General features: G+C 44.9%; 1 protein-coding gene across 1 annotated transcript in view; it reads right to left on the bottom strand.

Annotated features, from left to right (window-relative positions):
- Positions 1-27,652, bottom strand: part of perm1a (PPARGC1 and ESRR induced regulator, muscle 1a) — a 125,788-nt gene that overhangs the window by 20,997 nt on the left and 77,139 nt on the right. The window contains exons 2-3 of the mRNA XM_069918359.1: positions 21,166-21,840; positions 9,020-9,125 (exon numbers count right to left, since the gene is read on the bottom strand). The gene's annotated coding sequence lies outside the window, so the exon portion shown is untranslated. The remainder of the gene's footprint in view (positions 1-9,019; positions 9,126-21,165; positions 21,841-27,652) is intronic.

Here is a 27,652-nt window from a genome sequence, read left to right as displayed (position 1 = left end):
CTGTATCTGACCCGACCTTGTTGGTTTTCGTGCAGTTGGATAATCATGTTTTTTTTTTTTTTTTTTTTTTTTTATTTTTCACACCATAAATCACAATAGCCATGATATACACTTTTTCTTTTCCACACATTTACAGTGACTTTTTCTCCCTCCCCCCTCCCTCCTCCCAAGCCACCCCCCCATCCCTCCCCCCTCTCATCCATTTTAGTTATACAATCTAGGTTGCATTAATTCAGTTAGACAATGTTGTCATTCAACAAAAATACACCAGAAATTCTACTGAGTCCATTTTTTTCTTCTCTTCTCCTTCCATCAACTTAGGTAATGTTTGTTCCCGGTAGGTTTTCGCTATTGTATTTAATGTAAGGCTCCCATACTTGTTCGAATATTTCAATATTATTTCTTAAACTATATGTTATTTTTTCTAATGGAATACATTTATTCATTTCTATATACCATTGTTGTATTTTCAAATTATCTTCCAATTTCCAGGTTGACATAATACATTTTTTTGCTACAGCTAGGGCTATCTTAACAAATCTTTTTTGTGCATCCTCCAAGTCAATTCCAAATTCTTTATTTTTTATGTTACTTAGGAGAAAGATCTCTGGATTCTTTGGTATATTGTTTTCTGTTATTTTATTTAATATCTGATTGAGATCATCCCAAAATTTTTCTACTCTCTCACATGTCCAGATTGCATGAATTGTTGTTCCCCTTTCTTTTTTACATCGAAAACATCTATCAGATACTGTTGGGTCCCATTTATTTAACTTTTGCGGTGTAATGTATAGTCTGTGTAACCAATTATATTGTATCATACGCAGCCTCGTATTTATTGTATTTCTCATCGTTCCAGAGCATAACTTCTCCCATGTTTCCTTTTTTATCTTTATATTTAAATCTTGTTCCCATTTTTGTTTAGTTTTACCATTTGTTTCCTCATTTTCCTTTTCTTGCAGTTTAATATACATATTTTTTATAAATCTTTTGATTAACATTGTATCTGTAATCACATATTCAAGGTTACTTCCCTCTGGTAAACTCAAGTTGCTTCCTAATTTATCTTTCAAGTAGGATCTCAGTTGGTAATATGCCAGCGCTGTATCTCCCGTTATATTGTACTTATCTCTCATTTGTTCAAAGGATAAGAATCTACTTCCTGAAAAACAATTTTCTATTCTTTTAATCCCTTTTTTTTCCCCATTTTCTAAAGGCAAGGTTGTCTATTGTAAAAGGGAGTAGCTTATTTTGCGTCAATATTAGTTTTGGTATTTGGTAATTTATTTTATTTCTTTCTACATGTATCTTCTTCCATATATTGAGGAGATGGTGTAATACTGGAGAAGTTCTATGTTGTACCAATTTTTCGTCCCATTTATATAATATGTGTTCAGGTATCTTTTCCCCTATTTTATCTAATTCTAGTCTCGTCCAGTCTGGTTTTTCCCTTGTTTGATAAAAATCTGATAGGTACCTTAATTGTGCGGCTCTATAATAATTTTTGAAGTTTGGCAATTGTAAGCCTCCTTGTTTATACCATTCTGTTAATTTGTCTAGTGCTATCCTCGGTTTCCCCCCTCTCCATAAAAATCTCCTTATTATTTTCTTTAACTCTTTGAAGAATTTTTCTGTCAGTTGTATTGGCAATGCCTGAAATAAGTATAGTATCCTTGGAAAAATGTTCATTTTAATACAGTTTATCCTTCCTATCAGTGTTAGTGGTAGCTCTTTCCAATGCTCTAAATCGTCCTGTAGTTTTTTCATTAGTGGATTGTAATTGAGTTTATATAATTGGCCTAGATTTTTGTTTATTTGCACACCTAGGTATCTTATTGCCTGCGTTTGCCATCTGAATGGGGATTCCTCCTTAAATTTTGAGAAATCCGCGTTATTCATAGGCATTGCTTCACTTTTATTTACGTTTATCTTGTATCCCGACACTTCTCCATATTCCTTCAATTTCTTATATAGTTCTTTTATTGATAGTTCTGGTTCTGTTAAGTACACTATCACATCATCCGCAAACAGACTGATTTTATATTCCCTGTCTTTTATTTTTATTCCTTTTATATTATTATCTCTTCTTATCGATTCTGCTAGTGGTTCTATAGCTAGCGCAAACAATAATGGTGATAGTGGGCATCCCTGCCGCGTTGACCTGCTTAAGTTAAATTGCTTTGATACATGTCCATTTACTGTCACTTTCGCTAACGGTCCCTTATATAATGCTTTAATCCAATTAATATACTTCTCCGGTAAACTGAATTTTTGCAATACTTTGAACAAGTAATTCCATTCTACTCTGTCGAAGGCCTTCTCTGCGTCTAAAGCAACTGCTACTGCCGGTGCTTTATTTCCTTCTACTGCATGAATTAAGTTAATAAATTTACAAATATTGTCTGTTGTGCGTCTTTTTTTGATAAATCCAGTTTGGTCTAAATTTACCATTTTCGGTACCTGTTCTGCTAATCTGTTCGCTAATAGTTTAGCTATTATCTTATAATCTGTGTTTAGCAAAGATATTGGTCTATATGACGCTGGTGAGAGTGGATCTTTCCCTTGTTTTAGTATCACTGTAATTATTGCTGTTTTACATGAATCTGGTAAGTTTTGTGTCTCATCAATCTGGTTGATTACATCCAGGAGGGGCGGTATTATTAGGTCTTTAAATGTTTTGTAGAATTCTATTGGGAGTCCATCCTCTCCTGGTGTCTTATTATTTGGTAAATTTTTTATTATCTCTTGTATTTCTACTGTTCCAAATGGTTCTGTTAATTTATTTTGTTCCTCTATTTGTAGTTTTGGTAGTTCAATTTTAGTCAAAAATTCATCTATTTTCCCTTCTTTCCCTTCGTTTTCGGTTCGGTATAATTGTTCATAGAATTCTCTGAAGTTTTCCTTAATTTCTTTTGGATTATATGTAATTTGTTTGTCTTTTTTCCTTGTTGCCAATACCGTTTTCTTAGTTTGCTCTGTCTTAAGCTGCCATGCTAGGATTTTGTGTGTTTTTTCCCCTAGTTCATAATATTTCTGTTTTGTCTTCATTATATTCTTCTCCACCTTATATGTTTGTAATGTTTCATATTTTATTTTTTTATCCGCCAATTCTCTTCTTTTGGTTGTATCTTCCTTTATTGCTAATTTTTTTTCTATGTTTATTATTTCCCTTTCCAACTGCTCTGTTTCCTGATTATAGTCCTTCTTCATCTTGGTTGCATAACTTATTATTTGCCCTCTAATGAATGCTTTCATTGCGTCCCATAGTATAAACTTATCTTCCACTGATTCCGTATTTACTTCAAAGTACATTTTTAATTGTTTTTCAATAAATTCTCTAAAATCCTGTCTTTTAAGTAGCATGGGGTTTAATCTCCATCTATACATTCTTGGAGGGATGTCTTCTAGCTCTATTGCCAATAACAGGGGTGAGTGGTCCGATAATAGTCTAGCTTTATATTCCGTTTTCCTAACTCTCCCTTGTATGTGGGCTGATAACAGGAATAGGTCTATCCTTGAGTATGTTTTATGTCTAGTCGAGTAGTATGAGTATTCCTTTTCTTTTGGGTTTTGTTTCCTCCATATGTCCACAAGTTTCATTTCTTGCATTGATTTAATTATAAATTTGGTTACTTTGTTCTTCCTGTTAATTTTTTTCCCCGTTTTATCCATATTTGGATCCAAATTCAGATTGAAATCCCCTCCTATTAGTATGTTCCCTTGCGTATTAGCTACCTTCAAAAAGATATCTTGCATAAACTTTTGATCTTCTTCGTTAGGTGAATATATATTAAGTAGATTCCAAAGCTCTGAATATATCTGACATTTTATCATAACATATCTCCCTGCTGGATCTATTATTTCCTCTTCTATTTTAAATGGCACATTTTTGCTAATTAATATAGCCACTCCTCTTGCTTTTGAATTATACGATGCTGCTGTTACATGTCCTACCCAATCTCTCTTTAATTTCTTGTGCTCCAATTCAGTTAAATGTGTTTCTTGGACAAATGCTATATCTATTTTTTCCTTTTTCAGTAAATTTAGTAGTTTCTTCCTTTTAATTTGGTTATGTATTCCATTAATATTTAGAGTCATATAGTTCAGCGTAGCCATTTTATATTTTGTTTATCTTCTCTTTCCGTTTTTCCATCATTACCTTTCCTCCTTTTCCATTTCTGTTTTCTTATTTTCAACTCTTTACCAGACAACATTCCTACAACATCCAACATTTTCCTTATTCTCCTATTTCTATCTTCTTTATCCCCAATCTCCCCTTCCCCTCCTGAGTTGCCCTTTATCCCTTGTCGGACAACCACATCTCCCCTCTCCATTTGGATTTGCGAATCCACTCGCAAGCGTCAACTGATTTTGCAGTGACCGCTCTTTTCCCCCCACCCAGCCCCCCCCAGAAAAGATTTCGTTTTTTATATGTCACAAAGGTCACTCTTTTAGTTCCCTCCTTATTCTCTCTATTCCATTACCTTCCCTTATTAATTCTTGTCTATACTTTCTATGTTTTCCTCTAATTACAGATACTTTCACATATGCCCGTTGTCTCTATTCACTCTTATACCTCTTTACCCGCATACATATCAATCGTGGTCATTTTTACCCTCCTTACCCGTCTTCATCCCTCAGTCTATTTTTGTCTTTACCCACATACATATCAATCGTGATAATTTTTGCTCTCATTACCCGTCTTCATCCCTCAGTCTATTTTTGTAATTGTTCTGCAAATTTTCGTGCTTCTTCTGGATCCGAGAATAGTCTGTTTTGTTGTCCTGGAATAAATATTTTCAATACCGCAGGATGCTTCAGTGTAAATTTATATCCTTTCTTCCATAAAATCGCTTTTGCTGCATTGAACTCTTTTCTCTTCTTTAGGAGTTCAAAGCTTATATCTGGATAAATGAAGATTTTTTGCCCTTTATACTCCAGTGGTTTGTTGCCCTCTCTTACTTTTTCCATTGTCTTCTCCAGTACCTTTTCTCTTGTAGTATATCTTAGGAATTTTACTACAATAGATCTTGGTTTTTGTTGTGGTTGTGGTTTAGGGGCCAATGCTCTATGTGCCCTTTCTATTTCCATTTCTTGCTGTAGTTCTGGACATCCTAGGGCCTTAGGGATCCATTCTTTTATAAACTCCCTCATATTCTTGCCTTCTACATCTTCCTTAAGGCCCACTATCTTTATGTTATTTCTTCTGTTATAATTTTCCATTATATCTATTTTTTGGGCTAGTAATTCTTGTGTCTCTTTAGTTTTTTTATTAGATTCCTCCAATTTCTTTTTTAAGTCTTCTACCTCCATTTCTGCTGCTATTGCCCGTTCTTCCATCTTGTCCATTTTTTTCCCCATTTCTGTTAAGGTCATATCCATTTTATTTATTTTCTTTTCTGTGTTGTTTATTCTTCTTCTTAAATCATTGAATTCCTGTGTTTGCCATTCTTTAAATGACTCCATGTATCCTCTAACAAGAGCAAGTACCTCCTTTACCTTGCCTATCTTTTCTTCTTCTATTTCCCTGTACTCTTCCTCTTCCTCTTCTTCTTCCTCTAGGTTGACCATCTGTTGTTTCTTTGCTGCCCTTTCCTCCTCTTCTTTCTTGTTTCCATTGTCTTCTGTGGTGTCTTCTTGCTGCAGGTGTTCTGCAGCTGTCGTTGCCGGCTGTGGAGATCGACTCCCCAGCTGGTCCCCCCTCCCGTCGGTGTGTTTTTTTGTATGCGCATCGCGCATGCGCGAGGAGTCGCGCATGCGCGGTTGCGCACTTTTACTCGGCTCTGTGAGCCATTGTTGTAGTTCTCTTTCTACCGACCTGAGGTAGTGGGGTCTTCTCTCCACAGCGGGCCTCTTCGGACAGGTAAGGCCTTCACCTTTTTCCTCCGTTGTCTTCTCTTCCTCTCTTCTTTCCGTTGATTTTGATTTTTCTCCTTTTGTCTCCATCTTCTTTCCACCTTTATATTCACTTTTCTTTAACTTGTATTTCTGTGCCTTTGTATTTTCTCTCGTTTTTCCCGACTTTTCTGGAGAGGGCTGGAGTTCACCGTCCGGCCACTACTCCATCACGTGACTCCTCCAGTTGGATAATCATGTTGAGGAACTTTGGGGGACATCCGATGCGCTCTAGTATTTGCCAAAGCCCTTTCCTGCTCACGGTGTCGAAGGCTTTGGTGAGGTCAACAAAGGTGATGTAGAGTCCTTTGTTTTGTTCTCTGCACTTTTCTTGGAGCTGTCTGAGGGCAAAGACCATGTCAGTAGTTCCTCTGTTTGCGCGAAAGCCGCACTGTGATTCTGGGAGAATATTCTCGGCGACACTAGGTATTATTCTATTTAGTAGAATCCTAGCGAAGATTTTGCCTGCAATGGAGAGCAGCGTGATTCCCCTGTAGTTTGAGCAGTCTGATTTCTCGCCTTTGTTTTTGTACAGGGTGATGATGGTGGCATCACGAAGGTCCTGAGGCAGTTCTCCTTGGTCCCAACAAAGCTTGAAAAACTCATGCAGTTTGGCATGCAGAGTTTTGCCGCCAGCCTTCCAGACCTCTGGGGGGATTCCATCCATACCTGCTGCTTTGCCACTTTTCAGTTGTTCGATTGCCTTATATGTCTCATCCTGGGTGAGGACCTCATCCAGTTCTAGCTTTAGGGGCTGTTGAGGGAGCTGGAGCAGGGCGGAATCTTGGACTGAGCGGTTGGCACTGAAAAGAGATTGGAAGTGTTCTGACCATCGGTTGAGGATGGAGATCTTGTCGCTGAGGAGGACTTTGCCGTCTGAGCTGCGCAGTGGGCTTTGGACTTGGGGTGAGGGGCCATACACCGCCTTTAGAGCCTCGTAGAAACCCCTGAAGTCGCCAATGTCCGCGCTGAGCTGGGTTAGTTTGGCGAGGTTAGTCCACCACTCATTTTGGATCTCCCGGAGTTTGCGCTGAAGATGGCTGCATGCACGACGGAAGGCTTGTTTCTTCTCTGGACAGGACGGCTTTGTAAGGTGAGCCTGGTGGGCAGCTCGCTTCTTTGCCAGCAGCTCCTGGATTTCCTGGCTGTTTTCGTCGAACCAGTCCTTGTTTTTCCTGGAGGAGAAGCCCAGTACCTCTTCAGTGGATTGCAGTATGGTAGTCTTCAACTGATCCCAGAGGGTTTCAGGGGACGGGTCCGTGAGGCGGGTTGCATCGTCGAGCTTTGCTTTGAGGTTTGCCTGGAAGTTTCCTCTCGCTTCGTCTGACTGCAGGTTTCCAACATTGAACCTCTTTCTGAGGGCTTTACTGTTCCTGGGCTTTGGCTTGAAGAGAAGGTTGAGCTTGCAGCGAACCAGCCGGTGGTCAGTGTGGCATTCCGTGCTGGGCATGACCCTGGTGTGGAGCACATCTCGTTTGTCACTTTCTCGCACCAGGATGTAGTCCAGGAGGTGCCAGTGTTTGGATCGGGGATGCATCCAGGTAGTCTTAAGGCTGTCCCTCTGCTGAAAAAGGGTGTTTGTAATGACAAGCCGCTGTTTTGCGCAGAGCTCCAACAGGAGGCGCCCATTGTCGTTGCACTTGCCGACGCCATGCTTGCCCAGGATTCCTGGCCAGGTTTCTGAGTCTTTGCCGACGCGAGCATTGAAGTCGCCAAGGATGACAACCTTGTCGGCTGTAGGGGTGCGTTGGATGAGGTTGCGCAGGTCAGAGTAGAACTTGTCCTTTTCTGCTGGTTCCGCCTGGAGGGTTGGAGCATAGACACTGATGAGGGTGATGCAATGCTTGTTTTGAAGGGGGAGTCGCATGGACATGATTCGGTCCGAGTGGCCTGTCGGAAGGTTTTCGAGTTTGAAGGCAATGAAGTTCTTGACCATAAAGCCTACACCAGATAGGCGTCATTCATCCGAAGGCTTGCCAGACCAGTAGAGCGTGTAGCCCGCGCCGCGTTCTTGGAGGCTGCCTACATCTGCCAGGTGGACTTCACTGAGAGCGGCTATGTCGATGTCAAATCTGAGGAGTTCATGTGCAATGAGGGCAGACCGACGTTCAGGTCGGTGGCTGTCAGCCTTGTCTAGCATGGTTCTGATGTTCCAGCATGCTAGCTTGAGTTTGTGAGCATCTTTTGGGGGAGGACGTGGAGGGGGAGGACGTGGAGGGGGAGGACGTGGAGGGGGAGGACGTGGAGGGGGAGGACGTGGAGGGGGAGGACGTGGAGGGGGAGGACGTGGAGGGGGAGGACGTGGAGGGGGAGGACGTGGAGGGGGAGGACGTGGAGGGGGAGGACGTGGAGGGGGAGGACGTGGAGGGGGAGGACGTGGAGGGGGAGGACGTGGACCTGTCCTCGGGCCTGCGCAAAGGAGCTTTTAGGTGGAGTGCAGTGCGCGCAGTACTGGCCCCACCCTTTACACCCATGGTCGAGTGAGGCAGGCGGAGGCCCCGATCCGAGCAGAGAGTGAGAGGAGGAGGCCCCAGTCCGGGCACAGGGAGAGCTGCAGCGGCCCCGGCCTCGGTCCGGGCGAAGGGTTGGCGGCGGCAGCCCCGATCCGGGCAGGAGCAAGGGGGAGACGGCGGCCCCGGCCTCGGTCGAGTGAGGCAGGTGGAGGCCCCGATCCGAGCAGAGAGTGGGAGGCGGAGGCCCCAGTCTGGGCACAGGGAGAGCTGCGGCAGCCCTGGCCCCAGTCTGGGCGAAGGGTAGGCGGCGGCGGCCCCGATCCGGGCAGGAGCAAGGGGGAGACGGCGGCCCCAGCCTCAGTCGAGTGAGGCAGGCGGAGGCCCCGATCCGGGCAGAGAGTGGGAGGCGGCGGCCCCAGTCCGGGCACAGGGAGAGCTGCGGCGGCCTCGGCCCCGGTCTGGGCAGTATGGACCGACCTAGGAGGGGAGGCAGACCCCTCCAGCCCGGGTAAGAAACCTGCATAGGAGAAGGCCACTCCGATATAAAACCTACGATCCAAGGACCTCGCTGCCACGTCCCAGCTCGCTTGGCCACGGCACTAACCACTACATTAACAATAAATACATAAGATAAATATTAAATATTCATAGTGATCCTAGTGAAGAAAGACCTTTTGTGGTGTTGGGTGTAGTCCTGGATCAAGAGCCTGATCACTGTTGGAAATAAACTGTTCTTGATCCTAGAGGTGCTGGTCTTCATAATTCTGTACCTTCAACCTGAAAGTAACAATGAGAAGATTAAACAGGAGTTCAGAATTCTCCGATAGCATTTATTCAATTAATTGAAAGATTTCCACATGTAAATCCCCTGAAGCTCAGAGGAAAGTTGGAAGCCAATTTTTACACAGCAAGGTCACACAAAGGGCAACACCAGGAAATGCTGGAAACACTCAGCTGGTGAGTTAACCTCTGTAGAGAATGAAGCAGAGGTAAAGTTCCAGGTCGAAGACCTTGCAGTAAACTTCACGGGTAGCCGAGAGAAAACACCTCCTTTTCCTAGTTTGGAATCTTTCGTTTGTAATTGACGGAGTTTAGACTCGTACAGCATGGAACAGGCCCCTTGGCCCACCCCGTCCGTGCTGACCAAGTTGCCTTTCCCATTTGCCTGCAATTGGTTCGTATCCTTTGAAACATTTCCTTTTGCCTTTGGCAACTTGTTGCCGATGCAGACTACCCTCTGAGTGAGAAGGTTGCCCAGCGGCATCTTCAGTCTCTCTCCCCTCCCCTTAAACCTATGCCCCTGTTAGTTCTAGAACCAGCTATCCTGGAGGGAAAAAAACCCAGCAAATTTCATGTCCTTCATGATTTATAACCTGTAAGATCCCCTCTCAGCCTCCACCACTCCAGGGAATAACTCTGAGAATATAGAACAGTGTGTTCCACTTTAGTACAGGCCCTTTGGCCTCAATGTTGTGCCAACTTAGATAATTTTACTCCACAACTATCTAATCCTTCCCAACCTCACACCTGTAACTCTTTATTTTTCTTGCATCCATGCGCCTGTCGAAGAGTTTTTTGAATGTCCCTAATGTATCAGCTCCACCATCACCCCTGGCAATGCATTCTGGGCACCCACCACTCTCTGTTTAACTTACCTCTCCCTGCAATACAATGCCTCCAGTCCTAAGGGCAGATGTGGATTTGGTTCCACATCCAAATTACAAGGTAAATGCTCTGACCAAGGAGCACTCCACTGAGGAGTTGCATTTTGGTGCAGCCATGTCAGGAAGGAGTCTTGAAGCCTCAGGCCATGGCCCAGAGGGAGCAGTCCACATTGCTGGGTGGGGGTTGAAAACTCGGTCACCCCATTATCTCCAGGGATGGTGAAACGATGGAGGTCAGGGATGTGGCAACCCACTCCAGAATGGGATCTCCATCAGGAATTCAGAATGGTGAACTCACTCTGCAGGCAATAGTTGAGATGAATGGTGTCCACTAATCTGATGGGAAACTGGAATTGGTCATGCAAGAGAGGGGGATAGAAGGGGTTGTTCTTGAGCTGAGACACAAAGATGTGTGAACATTGGCATAAGGCTGATCTGGATCTATCCTGCGAGAACAAAGTAGTCAGTAAACCATTTCCTCAAGTCATTGGCTCCAAAATATTTTCAGCCTTTCTGAGGATGTAAGAGGAGATATATAAATGCAGCATGTTCTTTCTTGGTTCCCCCCCCCCCCCCCCAGACTTTGGAGGCGATGAAGCAGGGGAGGTGACCTCAGTAAATATATTTAAGACAAGGTTGGATAGATTTTTACATAGTAGGGAAATTAAGGGATAGGGGGAAAAGGCAGGTCGGTGGAGATGAGCCCGTCATCAGATCAGCTGTGATTTCATTGAAAGGCAGAAGGCGATGAAGCAGGGGAGGTGACCTCATTAAATATATTTAAGACAAGGTTGGATAGATTTTTACATAGTAGGGAAATTAAGGGATAGGGGGGAAAGGCAGGTCGGTGGAGATGAGCCCGTCATCAGATCAGCCATGAAATCATTGAAAGGCAGAAGTAAACCTCGAAATTCTGTAGACACCGTTGTTGAAATGAATGCTGGAGAAGCTCAGCAAGTCAAACTGTTTTCTTTATGTAGCAAAGGCAGAGACATAAGATATTGAGGTATGAGAAAATGCTGGGAAGTGTCTGAATAAAAGAGTTGGGGGGGAAAGGGGGAAGTTATAGAACTGTTGCCACCAGGAGGCTGTTCAGCCCATCATTCATGCTAGTTTCTGGAAGAGCGTTTAGAGACCGTCTATCATGAACCCGGGGACTGAATGAGGAATTTGATCCAGGCTAGGAAGGCAGTTATTGGCTGTCAGTTCCAGGTTTACATCAGAGTAGGGCAGGGGGTTGACAATCAGGAAGGGAGTGGATTTGGTGGGGGGAGGGGCAGAGACACAGCCAAAGTTGAGGGGAAGAGTGAATGGGGTTGGGGGGGGGCCGAAAGGATGTGGGCCCAGTTGGGATCTAGGCACAAGATGCTGCAAAAGCCTTTGACTAGGATTGGGTGTGATTAGGATGGTTTCCCTCCCCTCCATCGACGTGATATAACAGGATCGTTGTCTGAAGAGAGCTTGCAAAATCGTTAAGGATCCTTGCACTCTGCACACAGCATATTTCAGCTGCTCCCATCGTGGAAGAGATATAGGAGTATCAGAGCCAGCACCACCTGGCTGAGGAACAGCTTCTTTCCAGAGAGAATGCTAAATGACTGAATGAACTGTATATACAAAGTAAGTTAAATTAAATTTAGATGCACAGCACAGTAACAGGCCCTTTTGGCTGACGAGCCCATGCCACCAAATTACAACCAATTAGCCTACACCCCTGATATGTTTTGGAGGGTGGGAGAAAACTGGAGCCCCAAGGGAAAACCCACGCAGACAAAGGAAGAACGTACAAACTCCTTACAGACAGCACGGGATTTGAACCCTGGTTCCAATTACTGGTGCTTTAAAGGCACTGCACTAGCCTGGAAGTCAGCCTGAAGAAAACTGAGGTCCTCCATCAGCCAGCTCCCCACCATGACTACCAGCCACCCCCACATCTCCATCGGGCACACAAAACTCAAAACGGTCAACCAGTTTACCTATCTCGGCTGCACCATTTCATCAGATGCAAGGATCGACAATGAGATAGACAACAGACTCGCCAAGGCAAATAGCGCCTTTGGAAAACTACACAAAAGAGTCTGGAAAATCAACCAAATGAAAAACCTCACAAAGATAAGCGTATACAGAGCCGTTGTCATACCCACACTCCTGTTCGGCTCCGAATCATGGGTCCTCTACCGGCACCACCTACGGCTCCTAGAACGCTTCCACCAGCGTTGTCTCCACTCCATCCTCAACATCCATTGGAGCGCTTTCATCCCTAACGTCGAAGTACTCGAGATGGCAGAGGTCGACAGCATCGAGTCCACACTGCTGAAGATCCAGCTGCGCTGGATGGGTCACGTCTCCAGAATGGAGGACCATCGCCTTCCCAAGATCGTGTTATATGGCGAGCTCTCCACTGGCCACCGTGACAGAGGTGCACCAAAGAAAAGGTACAAGGACTGCCTAAAGAAATCTCTTGGTGCCTGCCACATTGACCACCGCCAGTGGGCTGATAACGCCTCAAACCGTGCATCTTGGCGCCTCACAGTTTGGCGGGCAGCAACCTCCTTTGAAGAAGACCGCAGAGCCCACCTCACTGACAAAAGGCAAAGGAGGAAAAACCCAACACCCAACCCCAACCCACCAATTTTCCCCTGCAACCGCTGCAACCGTGTCTGCCTGTCCCGCATCGGACTTGTCGGCCACAAACGAGCCTGCAGCTGACGTGGTCTTTTTACCCCCTCCATAAATCTTCGTCCGCGAAGCCAAGCCAAAGACTAGCCACTACACTAATCATGCCGTCCAAACCTTCCAAGACAATACTATTTATTTAACAATATTGATTTATTTTCTATTTGTATATACATACTGCATATGTATCATTTGTCTGTATGTGTGTTAGCCCTGGATCTGTTTGCATGGTTTTGCACTGAGGACTGGTATAATTGCCAGGATGTACTTGTACAATCGGAGGATAATAAGCTTGAACTTGAAACATTCTTGAGCTACAGGTTCCCTCAGGATTGGTTTGATGAGGTTTTAATTTTACACCCAACAGATCAATGATTCAATGCCTAGAATGGCAAAATGTGGTCTCCACAGATGAGTTGGGCCGAAGGGCCTTTTCCACACTGAACGACTGCCACTTGGATACAATCCAACTGTCACATTGGTTCCCCATAACCTTGCAGGTTACCTTCTCTTTCCAATGCTTTTGTCAAGCTGCATTTCCACCTCATGGGCAGCAAGCACCAGGTCCCAATCACTCCCAGACCAGCGACACTTTCCCCGCATTCCCTTCGAGTTGCATCCACGTTTTAAAGTCTGTGTGCCCTGCTCCATCCTCTCTCTCCCACGACCCTGTCCATGGAGGCACAAGAGGCTGGAGTAGAAAACAAACACCAGAGGAACTCTGGTGTTCCTCATGGTGGCTGAGGGACCGTCGCCTAGAGTAGTAAAGTCAATGGTAGTCATCGTATGTATGTATGTCTCGTCTGGATAAGGCGTCGGCCACCGCATTCGCCTTCTCTTGAATGTGCCGTATGTCCGATGAAAATTCTAGAATGAAATCCAAGTGCTGGTCTTCATGAGGGGAATAATGATGTGTGTTTGTTCGTGAGGTATATGTAAGTGGTTGTAAAGGGAATAATAAAATGTCAATACCATTTATTTTTGTACTGAAGAACGGTTTACGTAATGTCTATCAGGCAGTCTCTATACTGTTTCAGGTTGGAACCCTGCTCAGTTACCTGAAATGCCCATCTCATTGCTTTCACCTCCTATTGCACAGACATTCTTGACCTTTTTCGGCTATGGACACCTCCCCCCCCCCCCCCCACCCAGGACTCTGTTCAAAGTTTACGGGCCCCTTCCATGTGAAGCAGTCCAGTTTTGGTTTTGTCTGTACTTCTATCGACTACATAAAAAACATTTTAAAATATTTAGGTTACACAGTAAAAGGAAAGCTAGAGACAAAATTGGTCCCTTAGAAAATCAGAGCGGAAAACTGTGTGTGGAGCCTAGAGAAATGGGGGAGATATTGAACAGTTTCTTTTCTTCGGTATTCACTAAGGAGAAGGATATTGGGAGATGTGAGATAAAAAAGCAAATTGGGTAAATATGGGGAATATAGAGATTACAAAAGATGTAGTTTTAGGGCTTTTGAAGAATATAAAGGTGGATAAGTCTCCGGGACCAGACGGGATCTTCCCCAGGACATTGAGAGAAGTGAAGGAGGAAATAGCAGAGGCTCTGGCGGTAATTTTCCAAATGTCATTAGATATGGGGATAGTGCCGGAGGATTGGCGCATTGCGCATGTGGTTCCGTTATTTAAAAAGGGTTCAAGGAGGAAGCCTGGCAACTATCGGCCTGTAAGTTTGATGTCTGTGGTAGGTAAATTAATGGAGAAAATTCTTAGAGATAGTACTTATAAACATCTGGATAGACAGGGTCTGATCAGGAGCACTCAACATGGATTTGTGGGAGGAAGGTCATGTTTGACCAATCTGATTGAATTTTTTGAAGAGGTGACTAGGAATGTGGATGAGGGTAGCGCAGTGGATGTTGTCTATATGGACTTCAGTAAGGCCTTCGATAAGGTACCACATGGAAGGTTAGTTAGGAAGGTGCAGTCTTTAGGTATAAATTTTGAGATAGTCAAATGGATTGAACATTGGCTGAAAGGGAGAGGCCAGAGAGTGGTAGTGGATAATTGTCTGTCAGGTTGGAGGCTGGTGACCAGTGGTGTGCCTCAAGGATCTGTATTGGGCCCATTGTTGTTCGTTATATACATTAATGATCTAGATGATGGGGTGGTGAATTGGATTAGTAAATATGCAGATGATACTAAGATAGGTGGAATAGTGGATAATGAAGAAGGTTTTCAAGGATTGCAGAGGGATTTGGGCTGCTTAGAAAAGTGGGCTGAAAAATGGCAGATGGAATTTAATGCTGATAAGTGTGAGGTGCTTCATTTTGGTAAGAAGAATCAGAACAGGACATACATGGTAAATGGGAGAGCATTGATGAATACAGAAGAGCAGAAAGATTTAAGAGTAGCGGTACATCGTTCCCTGAAGGTAGAAACTCACGTGAATAGGGTGGTGAAGAAGGCTTTTAGTATGCTGGCCTTTATCAATCATTGCATGGAATATAGGAGTTGGGAGGTGATGTTGAGATTGTATAAGACGTTGGTGCGGCCTAATTTGGAGTTCTGTGTGCAGTTCTGGTCGCCTAATTATAGGAAGGATATAAACAGAGTGGAGAGAGTGCAGAGAAGGTTGACCAGAATGTTACCTGGGTTTAAGCATCTAGAGTATAGGGAGAGATTGGACATATTAGGTCTTTATTCTTTGGAGCGTAGAAGGTTGAGAGGGGATTTGATAGAAGTATTTAAGATTATGAAAGGGATAGACAGAGTGGATGAGGATGGACTATTTCCGTTAAGAGGAGGAAAGATTAAAACAAGAGGACATGTGTTAAGAATTAAGGGGCAGAGGTTTAGAGGTAACATGAGGGGGAACTTCTTTACTCAGAGAGTGGTAGCCGTGTGGAATGAGCTTCCGGGAGAAATAGTGGCGGCGGAGTCAATTGTATTATTTAAGAAAAGGTTGGACAGGTATATGGATGAGAAGAAGATGGAGGGTTATGGGCATTGTGCAGGGAAGTGGGTCTAGAGAGGGGTGTTTGGTTCGGTGCGGACTAGAAGGGCCTAATGGCCTGTTTCCGTGCTGTAATTGTTATGTTATATGTTTGTTATGTTATGAGGTGAAACAAAAACAAAGGTTTTACTTCAATGTGCTTCCAGGGGAGGGGGGTCCTTGGGCCCCTGTTTAGAATGGCTGCATTTGTGCAATGATCCTGCCCATCTCCACCAAACCACTCAAGCTTTTGAGCCCAGAGTCTCTGCTATACATAAGGCCCTTTCAAACTGCCGTGTAAAACGGGGTTAACCGGGCAATTTGCCCAGTTAGCGCCCCAGTTACACAACAGTTAGAAAGGGTCTGACCCGGTCAACACTGTCGGAATCCAACCAAGTCCCTGACCTACCTCAGAGGGAGTTGGGGAACCCAGTTAAACTTACCGAGGTCACGTCCACAGGCAATTTGAAAATGAAAATGGCTGACATGCTTCTTCTGGTGACGTCAGTGCTGGGCAGCCAGCGTCTGAACATCCGGTGGTACTTCCAGCGAGTATGTGATGCCTCTTCACAGGGGCGGGATCCCCCTTAGATCGCCAGGTTGGCAATTTAATGGGTGGATACCCCTGCAATTTAAAAGGTGCTTCCAGCACCTTTGCCCCAGTAATCACACCTGGGCACCAGGAGGGTTACCCAGGTGCTACAGTTTAAAGGAGGCTATTGCGACAGCTAGACAGTACTTTAACCTCCCCTGAGTCAAAGAAGTGTGTGCTGGGCAAGAATGGTACATATGATAGTTTTGAGTTGTGTTCAAAGTGCAGGGCAGTGGATGAGGATGGGAGAAAAGCACCTTTTAAACGGCTTGTTAGATTGGAAGATTTATGGTATCACCAAATCCTATTGATCAGAGCCAAATTACAGACAAAACTCACACCCAAACTAATGACCCATGATTAGTGTCACAACAGTTTAATCCCTGGGTTTATATGTTCTTCTAGTTCAGCACCACACCCTAGTTGTCTTTGGCTCCTGGGGATCATTGCTTGAGTGAATGCAGCTTGGAATATCACGCAAAACTTCCCTCCCCTCCGCGGACTCCATCCATATCTTCCGCTGGCTGGGAAAGGGAGCCAGCACACTGAAGGACCCATCACACCAGGCTGCAGACTGCTGGAGACTGGCTGAAGGGGTATCGGGCTTCGGAGCTTTGACCCAAGAGGGCTCTCTGATCGTGTTGGAGGTTTGGATCTGGAATTAAGGTGGCCGATGGATCTGTGTGACGGAAGGGAGGGCTGGAGATTAATCCATGGGCTTGAAGGGACTCACTTTTGCTTCTCTTCTCCTTCCTGTAAGGGATGCCAGGCAATTTCTCTGATGATGAACTTCTACCTGCCGCAGCAGGACTAAAGGCAATTTCACATAATATTACATAACAATAAAAAACATACAGAGGTGGACAAACTCAGCAGGTCAAGCAGTTCCTTTATATAGCAAAGGTAAAAATACATAACTGATGTTTCGGACTTGAACCCTTCATCAAGGTATGGACAAATGTCAACAGGCGTCCGAACCACTCCTCCTCCCATCAGGGAGAAGGCTTTGAAGAGTGTGAAAGCGTGCACTAATGGACTTGAAGACCATTTCTTCCTGCGGCCATCAGTCTCCCGAACGAGCCCCACAACAGTCCTCTCACACTGCCCTTGCTTACTGCTTATCTTTTCATTCCAATCCTACATTCTGTAAAGTGTGCTCTTTACGAGGCTGTATGAATGTTAGAGATAACCTGTTAGAATGCTCGTTGAAGGAAGAGTAAAACATGAAAGTCTGCAGACGCTGTGACTGAAGTGAAAACATTCTGAAGAAACATTCAGGGGCCTGCTTACATCTGGCTACATACCTTGATGAAGGGCTTAGTCCTGAAACATTGGTTCTGTATTTTTATCTTTGCTACATAAAGAACACGGTTTTATCTGCCTAGTTTCTCCAGCATTGTGTTTTTGCTCACAGAAGAACCCTTCTCCGTGTACTGTATTAGCAATAAACTTGGCTAATCCTCTGCTGGAAGCTTCAGCAATTTACCCAATTTCTGAGGGGTTTGCTACTCATCAGACACAAATTGTCACGAGACTGCTGCGTGTTCCACACTGGTGTTGACCTTGTTTTACAATGTGACCTCTCTGGAAGCTGGGCCCAGGCGATCGTTCTGTTTCTCTCTGGGGTTGAGTCAGTGCCTGAATCAATAGCTCCTAGTGCAGAAACTCATGGAGATCGGCCAAGTTTATTTACATCTGTCTGGGTGTGCGTGAGTGACGTGGACAAGGGAGCTGCAGGCTGGAGGGGGAGGGGTTGGGGTGACATTGAATTATCCATTGTCTCAGGCACCAAGGCACAGGGCAAGGCTTTGTTTTGAGTGCTGGTCAGGCAAGTCAAACCCTCGCAGGCAGTGCAATATAATGTTAATTGGGACTGCAGGAGGCAGTAGAGTCGGCAGCGAAGTATTTCATGGAAACATTATGTGAAATGAGAACCCCCCCATCCCAGCTTTTTTCTCTTATGCCCTCCCACCCATATCCACCCATCACCTCTTGTCTATTGGCCTGCGCTCTTCCCCCTGCCCCTTCCTCCCTCTCCCCCCCCAACTTTATTTTTATTCAGGCGCAAGCCTGGATTTTGCTCATACCTTTACGAAGGGCTCAGATCCGTGAAGTTGGTTATACAGAAAAACCCCTGGTATCTGGCACCTATGATAGATGTCGGATAAATGAATTTTCCAGTTGCTTGAGATTGCATGTTGCATGGATTGGCAAACTAATGGCGAGGCACACCAATTTAAAACTTCCATGTTTATATCTATTTCTGCCAATTTTCTTGCTGGTTGCTTGAGACTGCGGGTTGCTTCAATTCCAGATAACTGGGGTTTTACTGTACATCTTTTCTTCTTAGGGATGCTGCTGAGTTTCTCCAATACTTTTCTGCAGAGTTTTGTGTTTAACTGAGGAGAAGTGCACAGACTGAAGGAGACATTCAGATCTCAGATATATTGTCAGAGAACATGCATATCGCATACAACCATGACATTTCTTTTCTGCGGGAGAGGCAGAATTACCACTTATTGGCAGTGCAATAGAAACTGCACTCAACCTACACATATAAGGAAATAAAGAAATGTAAACAAACTGATTGCAATACAGAAAGAATTTTAAAAAATCAATAAAGTGCACAGTTAAGAGTCATTACATGATTCCGATTGAGTTTGTTGTTGAGGAGTCTGAGGGTGGAGGGGTACTTCGAGTCTATCCCACTGTGTAGTGGTAGCTGTTCAAATCCTGACTTCAGCTTCACGTTCAAGCTGATCAGCCTCCGCACGGCTGTGAATATCTGTTTCAGTCATTCAGGGTAGCTTAAAGTTGGGCACTGAGCCCACTTATTGCAGCCGCACCACTACCCTTCACCAGCAGAGGGCCACAGAGCCAAAAGATTAACGTGCCCTCCTGCCGCTTGCTGACCCATTCCCCACATGGTACTATAGAAATAATTTCCACAGCACTTTACCCAATCTCAATACCCTTTTCAGCCAATTAAATACTTTGAAGTACAGTCACTGTAGGATTGCAGCATTCAATGTATGCATAGCAAGCTCCCATTAAAAAAAAATTACAAAGTTGATGAGCCCAGGCAGGATTTTTCCAAACCAAGACAAGGAGACTTGAGGTGGAGATACAGATTTGCTCACGTCTAAAGTAAACCCCTCTCCGAATTCAATTTGACCATTGCCAGGCCCTGGGGTTAATGTATGAAAGAGTGAAGCATGAATGTCTGTAGAAGATGTGATTGTAGTAAAAATGCAGACTCTGGAGGAACTCAGCTGGTCTCTCAACATCCACATTTCTGATGTTTTGGGTCTGAGCCCTCCTTCAAGGCATGACAACAATTACAGGACCTGCAGACTTTTGTATTTCACTCCTGGGGTTAATGTGAACAGGACCTGTTGTTGGGAACAGGTTGTTGGGAACGTGAAGGTGCCGTTATCCGGTCAGAACTGTGTGGTGGGCGACCAACATTACAGCAGTATGTTTCAAGAAACATTCACCCTGAAGTTTCCCAAAGGGAAGCAGGGCTCCTGTGATTGCAGAGGCTGCGGGAGAGCAGGAGATGAATCCACGGGTTCTCAGTTACTCTGAAGGGAAAAGTAAGAACTTAAAGATGGAGAAACTCAGCTGGTCAAACAGTGTACTTTATACAGCAAAGATAAAAATACAGAATCAACATTTCAGGCCTGAGCCCTTCAAGGTATGGGAAAATGTCAGCAGGCATTGGAACAAAATGGCCCAAAGGCAGGACGTAATAAATGGATATGGGAGGGAGGTCATCTCATCAAACAGGGGGAGGGGGAGATGCCTCTGTGAATGGAGAGGGAAGGGGGTTGAGAACTAGATGAAAGGAGACAGAGGGGTGGGGAAGAGAGGGAGAATGGGGAGTGGGCTAACAGAAACCAGAGAAGTCGATGTTAATGCCATCAAGTTGGAGAGTGGCCAGACGGAAAATCAAGTGATGCTCCTCTGAAGGGACTCTCTTTTGTTCCTCTTCCCCCTGCTGGTGAGAGCGCCTCCTTGCATGCCTTTACAGCAAACCAAATAATGACAAACCTTGTTTGTCCATGACACTCAAGGAATCTTGGATCTTGTGTCCTTTCTCTTTTCTCTGTCCACCTGTAACTGCCTGGCACTGGGTCTGTAAACCACAGAGCTCAACAGGCTACCAGTTTGTGGCCTGGTTACCCCCGTTGGCTGCCATCTGTGCTGGTGTAATGGAATCAGTGGGGAATCTACCCAGCCTCATTTGCCTTCACAGGGAGCAGGTCCCTGAGATGTAGAAAATTATCCATGGTATGCAGCGTATCATCTTGGATTTTGATTTTCCAGAAGTGGTTGTGGAAAAGATGAGAGTTTATTGTAACATACAAAGTGCAGACGCACTGAAATTCTTACTTGCTGCAGCCACACAGGTACACAAGTTACACCGACAACAATAATATTCATTAAATTGCCACAATTCGCCGAGAGAAATAACGAGACCCTAAATATAAAAGGATAAGTAAATAACTCTACTTCATTGCAGTGACTGGGAGGAAAACAATAACATTGGGCTGGTCCCGGAGTAGTTTATGGTGAGGATCAGGTCAGGATCAGGGGAGAGGTTCAACAGCCTGATAACAGTGGGTAAAAACTGCCCTTGAACCTAGAGATGTTGGGTGTCAAGCTTCTGTATCTTCTGCCTGAAGCGAGAAGTGGAAAGAGATTGTGACCAGGGTGGTGGGGGACTTGTATGAAATTGGCTGCCTTTTTCAAATTCATTTGTCATCCGACTATAAAGGTGCAACCCAATGAAACAGTTTTCTCCGACCGGTCGGTCCGGGGTCCAAAAACAGTGCGAACATCTATACAGACCAACGATACATGTACACACTTCACAGAATCCATTTACGTGACAACTGTTATTAATAAATGAATGGATAAAGTGAGACAGTACCTCAGATCGATGCCTGAAGTGGACGGGAGGTTGGTGAACGACGGGGCTAGGTGTGTCACTTCCTGCAGCCTGATCCTGGGCATTCGAGTTTCCAGCCCCTGAAGACTTATCTCAAATGGTCAACCCTCAGGGAAGAAGATTTGGTCGGGGCCCACAAGGGACCCTGACTTAATGTGGGTCAATGCTTGAGAGCACTGAGCATTTGGTGTCTGGATCACAATGGTTGAGCAGTTTCCCATTCATCTTCTGCAGTGGGGAGCATCAGAGGGGAGGTGAACTGTTAGAACAGACAACAGACAAGCCTTGACTGAGGGAGGGAGTTCAAAGGTGTGATTCCTTTCTGTTTCAGGGACAACTTGGGCAAGGTAGGATTTAAATAGTCTCTTCAAAGTGCTACTAACAAATCCACATTCCTGTTCTGTATTTTTGCTCACAGAATCGAAACAAACAACTTGTCTTCAGCACACACTCTTGAACTTCCTCAAGGGAAATCGTTTCAAAGCTGGGTAATACCTAGGAGCGGAAGCAGGCTTGTTGATCAGACCACTGACACAGTGCCGCAAGCAAGACTTGTTCCTGGCTTTGGGACAGTGAGAAAGCCAACGCACACCCGATTCTCATCAACTTCCCCTTCTCCATCGATCTGGCAAAGCCACTAAAGACATAATGATGTGCCTGTGTGATGGAAGCAGAAACAGTCATCAGTCAAAACACAAGCAAGGATTTAACTTGGACCAAAAATAATTTGGGAGCAGAATTATTGAGGAAGGCTTTGAAGTGACATTTCTCCACTGAAATTTCAGACCATTTTCATCAGTATAATTTGTGTTCCCTTGTCGATGAAATACAGTCTCCAGTGTGACAATTCTAGTCAGTGAAACGAGTTATTTCCTTCAGACAGGGTCACCAGACACACACACACACACACACACACACACACTGGTGTCTCTCTCACACACGCGTGCCTGCACTGCTGTGACTTTCAGACTAGACATACTAATGGTCTGGACACGGTCTCTGTGTGACTGATGAACGAGATGTGCACAACGAGAGTGACTGATAGGTAGCACACACGGTCTGACTGACTGACACCGGTATCACCTGTGTTCAATCTCTGTTACTGTCTGTGTGGAGTTTGCACAGTTTCCCTGCGACTTCCCACTAGGAGCTCGGGTTTCCTCCCACGTCCCAAACCTACGCAGGTTGGGAAGTTAATTGGTGTAAACTACCTCAATATGTTGGCGAGTGCAGAATCTGGTGGGGGAGGGGGGGTTGATGGGAATATGCAGAGAATAAAATGGGATGAGTGTAGGATTAGTAGACGGACAGTGGAATGTCAGTGGTACTCAGAGGGCTGAAAGGCTTTTGTCGTCTGGTATTGCAAGATTATGAGAGGCATTCATAGGGTCGACAGCCAGTGCCTGTTTCCCAGGGCAGGATCAGCAAACACCAGAGGACATATGAACAAAATGAAGGGAGGGAAGTTTAGGGGAGACATCAGGGCAAGATTTTTTTACAGAGAGTGGTGGGTGCCTGGAATGCCTTGCCAGGGTGGTGGTGGAGGCTGGAAGATTAGGGTCATTGAAGAGACTCTTAGACAAATGGAAATAGAGGCTTACGGGGGAGGGAGCGTTTAGTACTTTTTTAAGGAATATCTGAGACAGCACAACATCAAAGGCCGAAGGGTCTGTACTGTGCTGTAGTGTTCTGGGTGTGCTCTATTACCCTGGAGATGGTAATCTTCCACCATCGCAGAGGTGAGACAGAACAAGTTCCCTCACTAGGAATTTTCCACAGTGCTTCACTGTGCTGAACCTACAAGAGGAAAAGACTCTTTCCTACATTACCTGCAAATCCAAGGGGTTTTGCTAAATGTTAGCTTGCTATGAGATAGTGATCACTCCTCCTCTCAGCTAAACCTTCTCTGCCATTGGGTCAGATACTAATAATTTAGCGACTTGTCTCAGAAATGTACAGATAGGCAGCCGAGGTTCCAAGCAAGCTCATTATCCGAGATCAGGGTTTGACCCACTGCATCATGAAAGAGATCTAACTGAGCGGAATAACTGCAGCCAAGGTCCCTTTCACAAGGGCAAGGTTACATTAGAAATCTGGCTGGCACAGCTCTAACGATGATGCTTCCTACAGTCTCTCTGCCTGAACAGGGTGTTGTCACGACCTGGGGACCTGAGTATAGAGACTGGAGCCTGGAGCTCAGTGCATGACGGGTAGGTGGAGGGAGAGACTCTCACAGGATTGTCTAGATCCTGTAATATTACATGTTCTGTACTGTTACGTGTCAATAAAGGATCTAGACAATCCTGTGAGAGTCTCTCCCTCCACCTACCCGTTGAACACTGAGCTCCAGGCTCCAGTCTCTATACTCAACACCCTGTTCTGGCAGAGAGACTGTAAGAAGCATCATCGTTAGAGCTGTGCCAGCCAGATTTCTAATGTAACCTTGCCCCTGTGAAAGGTACCTTGGCTGCAGTTATTCCACTCAGTTAGATCTCTTACATGATGCAGTGGGTCACACCCTGATCTCAGGTAATGAGCTTGCTTGGAACCTCGGCTGCCCATCTGTGCGAGAGAAAGAGAAGCAAAAGAGAGCCCTTTCAGAGTTGATGAGTGTCAGTGGATTTTCTTCCAGTGCCCAATGGATGGAGATGTCTGATTAATGGAGATGCTTGATCTTTTCTGAGAACAAATAGTTGGAGATACAAGAGGTGTGAATGGATGGGGAGAGGTTCGTGGAGTGTTGTAGCTGGAGGGAATCTAACTGCAAGCAAGTAAATACACTCGTACACCGCCCCTGTTCACTGGTGTCACTGAGAGAAGGGCACCACCTGTCTAGGCCTCGTCTGGTCTAGCCCACAATCATATGTTGCCACCTATTTGTCCTATCAATCCCCTCCATTCAAGAGGAGATTGGGATGTGCCATCAGCTCCATCATGTAGGGGAAGATGAAGTGCTGAACTGTGTGGCAGCGGGGAATGAGTGTGTCCAGCAGATGCTCCACTGGCATCAGGATTGGGGACACCCAGGAGTAGAATGCACCATCAAGGTTATAACTCAGGGCAGCGATCACCCCTGCCTGTGGGACCAGCACTGACCCAGTGTCCTCTATCTGTCAGACAAGGGGGGAGGGGTTGGCATAGTGACAAATCAGTCTAGCAGAATGACCCGGAATGTTGTGCACCACGGCTACTCGTGGTCAGTGGGCTCTGTGGTCGACTGCAGCGCAGCAGACACATAATCAGCTCCAAGTGGGAATTCAGTAATTATCCCCTCTTGGAATGTTGACCCTCTCTGGCTTCCTGTTTCGAACTTTTACAAGATGTTCACTTCAGCACAGCTCAGTTCACGGATCCCTTACAATTATTGGGACCGGTTTCAAACATCTGCAGACTGTGTTTAACCTCTCTGGAACATCGCTGCCTTGCTGATGTGACTGGCAGCTGTGCTCAGCTGCTTCTCAGAGCTGCTCTACCTCTGTGAGGCTGACAGGGGAGTTTGTTTGGTTTGACGCATCATATCCACCCCTTCATGCTTCTCCCAAATTATTTAATAACCAATTATAGCGAGAGAAATATTAAACACATTGAGTTTCATTTCCACCACTTAAGTGAATTTGGGGAATGTTCCCTATTACTCAAGAGTTTTTTTTTAAATGGATTTACAGAACAGTAACAGGCCCTTCCGGCCCACGAGCCCATGCCGCCCAGAGATATATGACCCAGTGATCATTGGGGGAATCAGATGTGGACATTTAAGATGAGCAAATTTAAGTTCTTGGGAGTCACTATCTCAGAGGATCTTTCCTGGACCCAACACACTAATGGCATCATGAAGAAAGCACACCAGCACCTCTATTTCCTCAGGCGTTTGTGGAGGTTTAGCATGACATTGGTAACCCTGGCAAAATTTCTACATATGTGTGATGGAAAATGTGCTGACTGACTGCATCACGGTCTGGTATGGGGGCACTAATACCCCCGCATAAGGTAGTGGACACAGCCCAGGACATCACAGGCAAAACTCTCCTCATTGTCGGAGAGCATCAGCAATCATCAGATCCACACCACCCAGCACACGCTCTGTTCTCGCTGCTGCCATCTGGAAAGAGGTGTAGGTACTACAAGACTCACACCACCAGGTTCAGGGACAGCTGCTACCCCTCCACCACCAGACTCTTTAACAACACTCAATCAGGGACTCATTTAAAAACTCTTACTTTTCCACTTCATTGATTTTTTTTCTGTGTATTGCACAAGCAGTTTGTTTCAATTTTGTTATTTGTTTACATGTGTAGTTTTTTTTGCACTGCCAGTACGTGGTAATTCTGCCTCACCCACAGGAAAAGAACCTCAGGGTTGCATGTAATGACATTTAATGTCATGTCTGACAATAAATCTGAAACCTGAGATCAATGGACCAATATCTTTAACTGAGTTTGATGCTCTATTGATGTTCAATGTGTTGGATGGTCTGTAGATCGCTGCAGAGTGTGTGACCCTGTAATCAGAATTGGACAAGGGAACTATATTTACATCCATCCAGAGTGTCTTGGCCAGCCATTCTCAAAGGGAGCCCTGCGGCCTCCTTCAGGGGTCCACATCGTGCTTGAGTAAAAGCCTTGCTTTCTTTTCACGTCACATAATAAGAATGTTTAGAAATGTTTTTCATGGAGTCAGTAGGAGAGAAGTATGGAAGAAACCAAAACTTGTCTGCTTCACAGGGAAGGGGGCCCATAAACTTTGAGCAGGGAGAAGAGCTGAAAAAAAGTTGAGAATGGCTGGTCTGGACTCTCAGCCTCCGCTAAAGGTGATGGTAATTTTAATAATGATGTTTTTTTTATTACCATGAACTTTGTGCAAGATAGAAATGCACTGAAATCCTTACTTGCTGAACAGGTACTTTGTAGAAAAAATTACATAATTTAATTAAAAAAGAACAATAAATACAAAAAGATCAATATCCTCATGCAATAAAAGTGACCGAGTCCTTTGCAATGGTGCAGAGTCCTTTTGTAATGTTGGTGGTTGATGTACCAAGTAGTGGTTCAAGAGCCTGATGGAAAGAAGGTGTTATTGAACCTAAAGGTGTCGGACAACAGGTTTCTGTACCTTAGGCCTGAAGGCAGCAGCAAGAAGAGTTTGTGACATGGGTGATGGGGGTCCTTTATGATGTTGGCTGCCTCCTTCCGGCTCCTGGCCCATCACCTCTGAGATATTTGTCAGAGTGCACCTCATTGTGCACTCATTAAAGCTATCAATGTGACCGATCTTTTGTCCTTCATGAAATAAGGTTTGTTTTCTTGTGCTCATGGGACATTAGTGAACTGAATAGCTTTTTTAAAAAATATCATTACTTAAATCAGCCACTTTAAAAAAATCACTCCGGATTGTAGTTAAATTCCACAGCTGCTTTGGTGGGGTTTGAACTCATAACTCCTGACCTGTCTAAGCCTCAGAGTTATTCATTCAGCAACTTAAGTACTGCACCCACATGTTATGATGAAGTCATCATGCCCCTGGGGATGCTAATGAGGATTGGGAAGGGGGTGGAAGAGGATTACAATGAGATTTATTAAGCAGGTTTAGTTCACAGGACTGTTCACAGGCAAACTGAAACCGACCTCTCAACCACTGCCTGCTACCCACAGCTTCTGCTAATTTATACTCTGGGAAAGGACAACACTTTCTTTATCATCCACGCCTGCCCTGACATGTGGCTTTGTGACAGATCTTGATTGGCAATGTTTTAAAGGACCTTGCTACATTAGAGCTGAACAGTTGCACATAGCTGTTGTTATTGGGACTGTTGATTTTTTTAAATATATAGTCATACACCCAATTTACCCTGTACGTTTCAAATGGTGGTAGGAAACCAGAGCCCCCAGGGAAACCCACGCAGACACAGGGAGAACGTACCAACTCCTTACAGACAGTGCGGGATTCGAACCCCTGCCCCAATCTCTGGCACTGTAATGGCGTTGCACTAACTGCTACGCTAATCGTGACGCCCAATGACAATCGTGACATTTTGATCTTTTAAGCAGCCCATTTACTCTCAACCCATAACTGCCTGGATAACTGTTTCCGTGTCAGAAAGCAGTGAAGTGCTAGAGTAACACAGGAAAGTCTGTGGATGCTGTGATTGCAGTAAAAACACAGAAATATTGCATAAACTCAGTCTCACAGGTCTGCAGACCCCTTACCTGCTTTTTACTCAAACCTTGAAGAAAGGGTCAGGCCCGAAACGTCAGTTATATATCTTTACCTCCTATGGATGCTGCAAGACCAACTGCTGAAAAGGGAAGAATGGGAGGGGGAGGAGTAGAAAAAAGGTGTGATGAGGGCTTTAGGAAGGAGTGGTGGGAATTGATGGGGGGGGGGGGTAGTTTTTGTCACCGTGAAAAGAGACAGAACTAGAGCAAAGAAGACAGGGAAAGATTGGAGGGGGGAGGGGGTTTAACCAAATCTG

This window comes from Narcine bancroftii, chromosome 2 (genome assembly GCF_036971445.1).
Source record: "Narcine bancroftii isolate sNarBan1 chromosome 2, sNarBan1.hap1, whole genome shotgun sequence".
Lineage (NCBI taxonomy): Eukaryota > Metazoa > Chordata > Chondrichthyes > Torpediniformes > Narcinidae > Narcine > Narcine bancroftii.
Note: the sequence above shows the minus strand (reverse complement) of the source record. Positions and strands in the feature narration are given on the sequence as shown.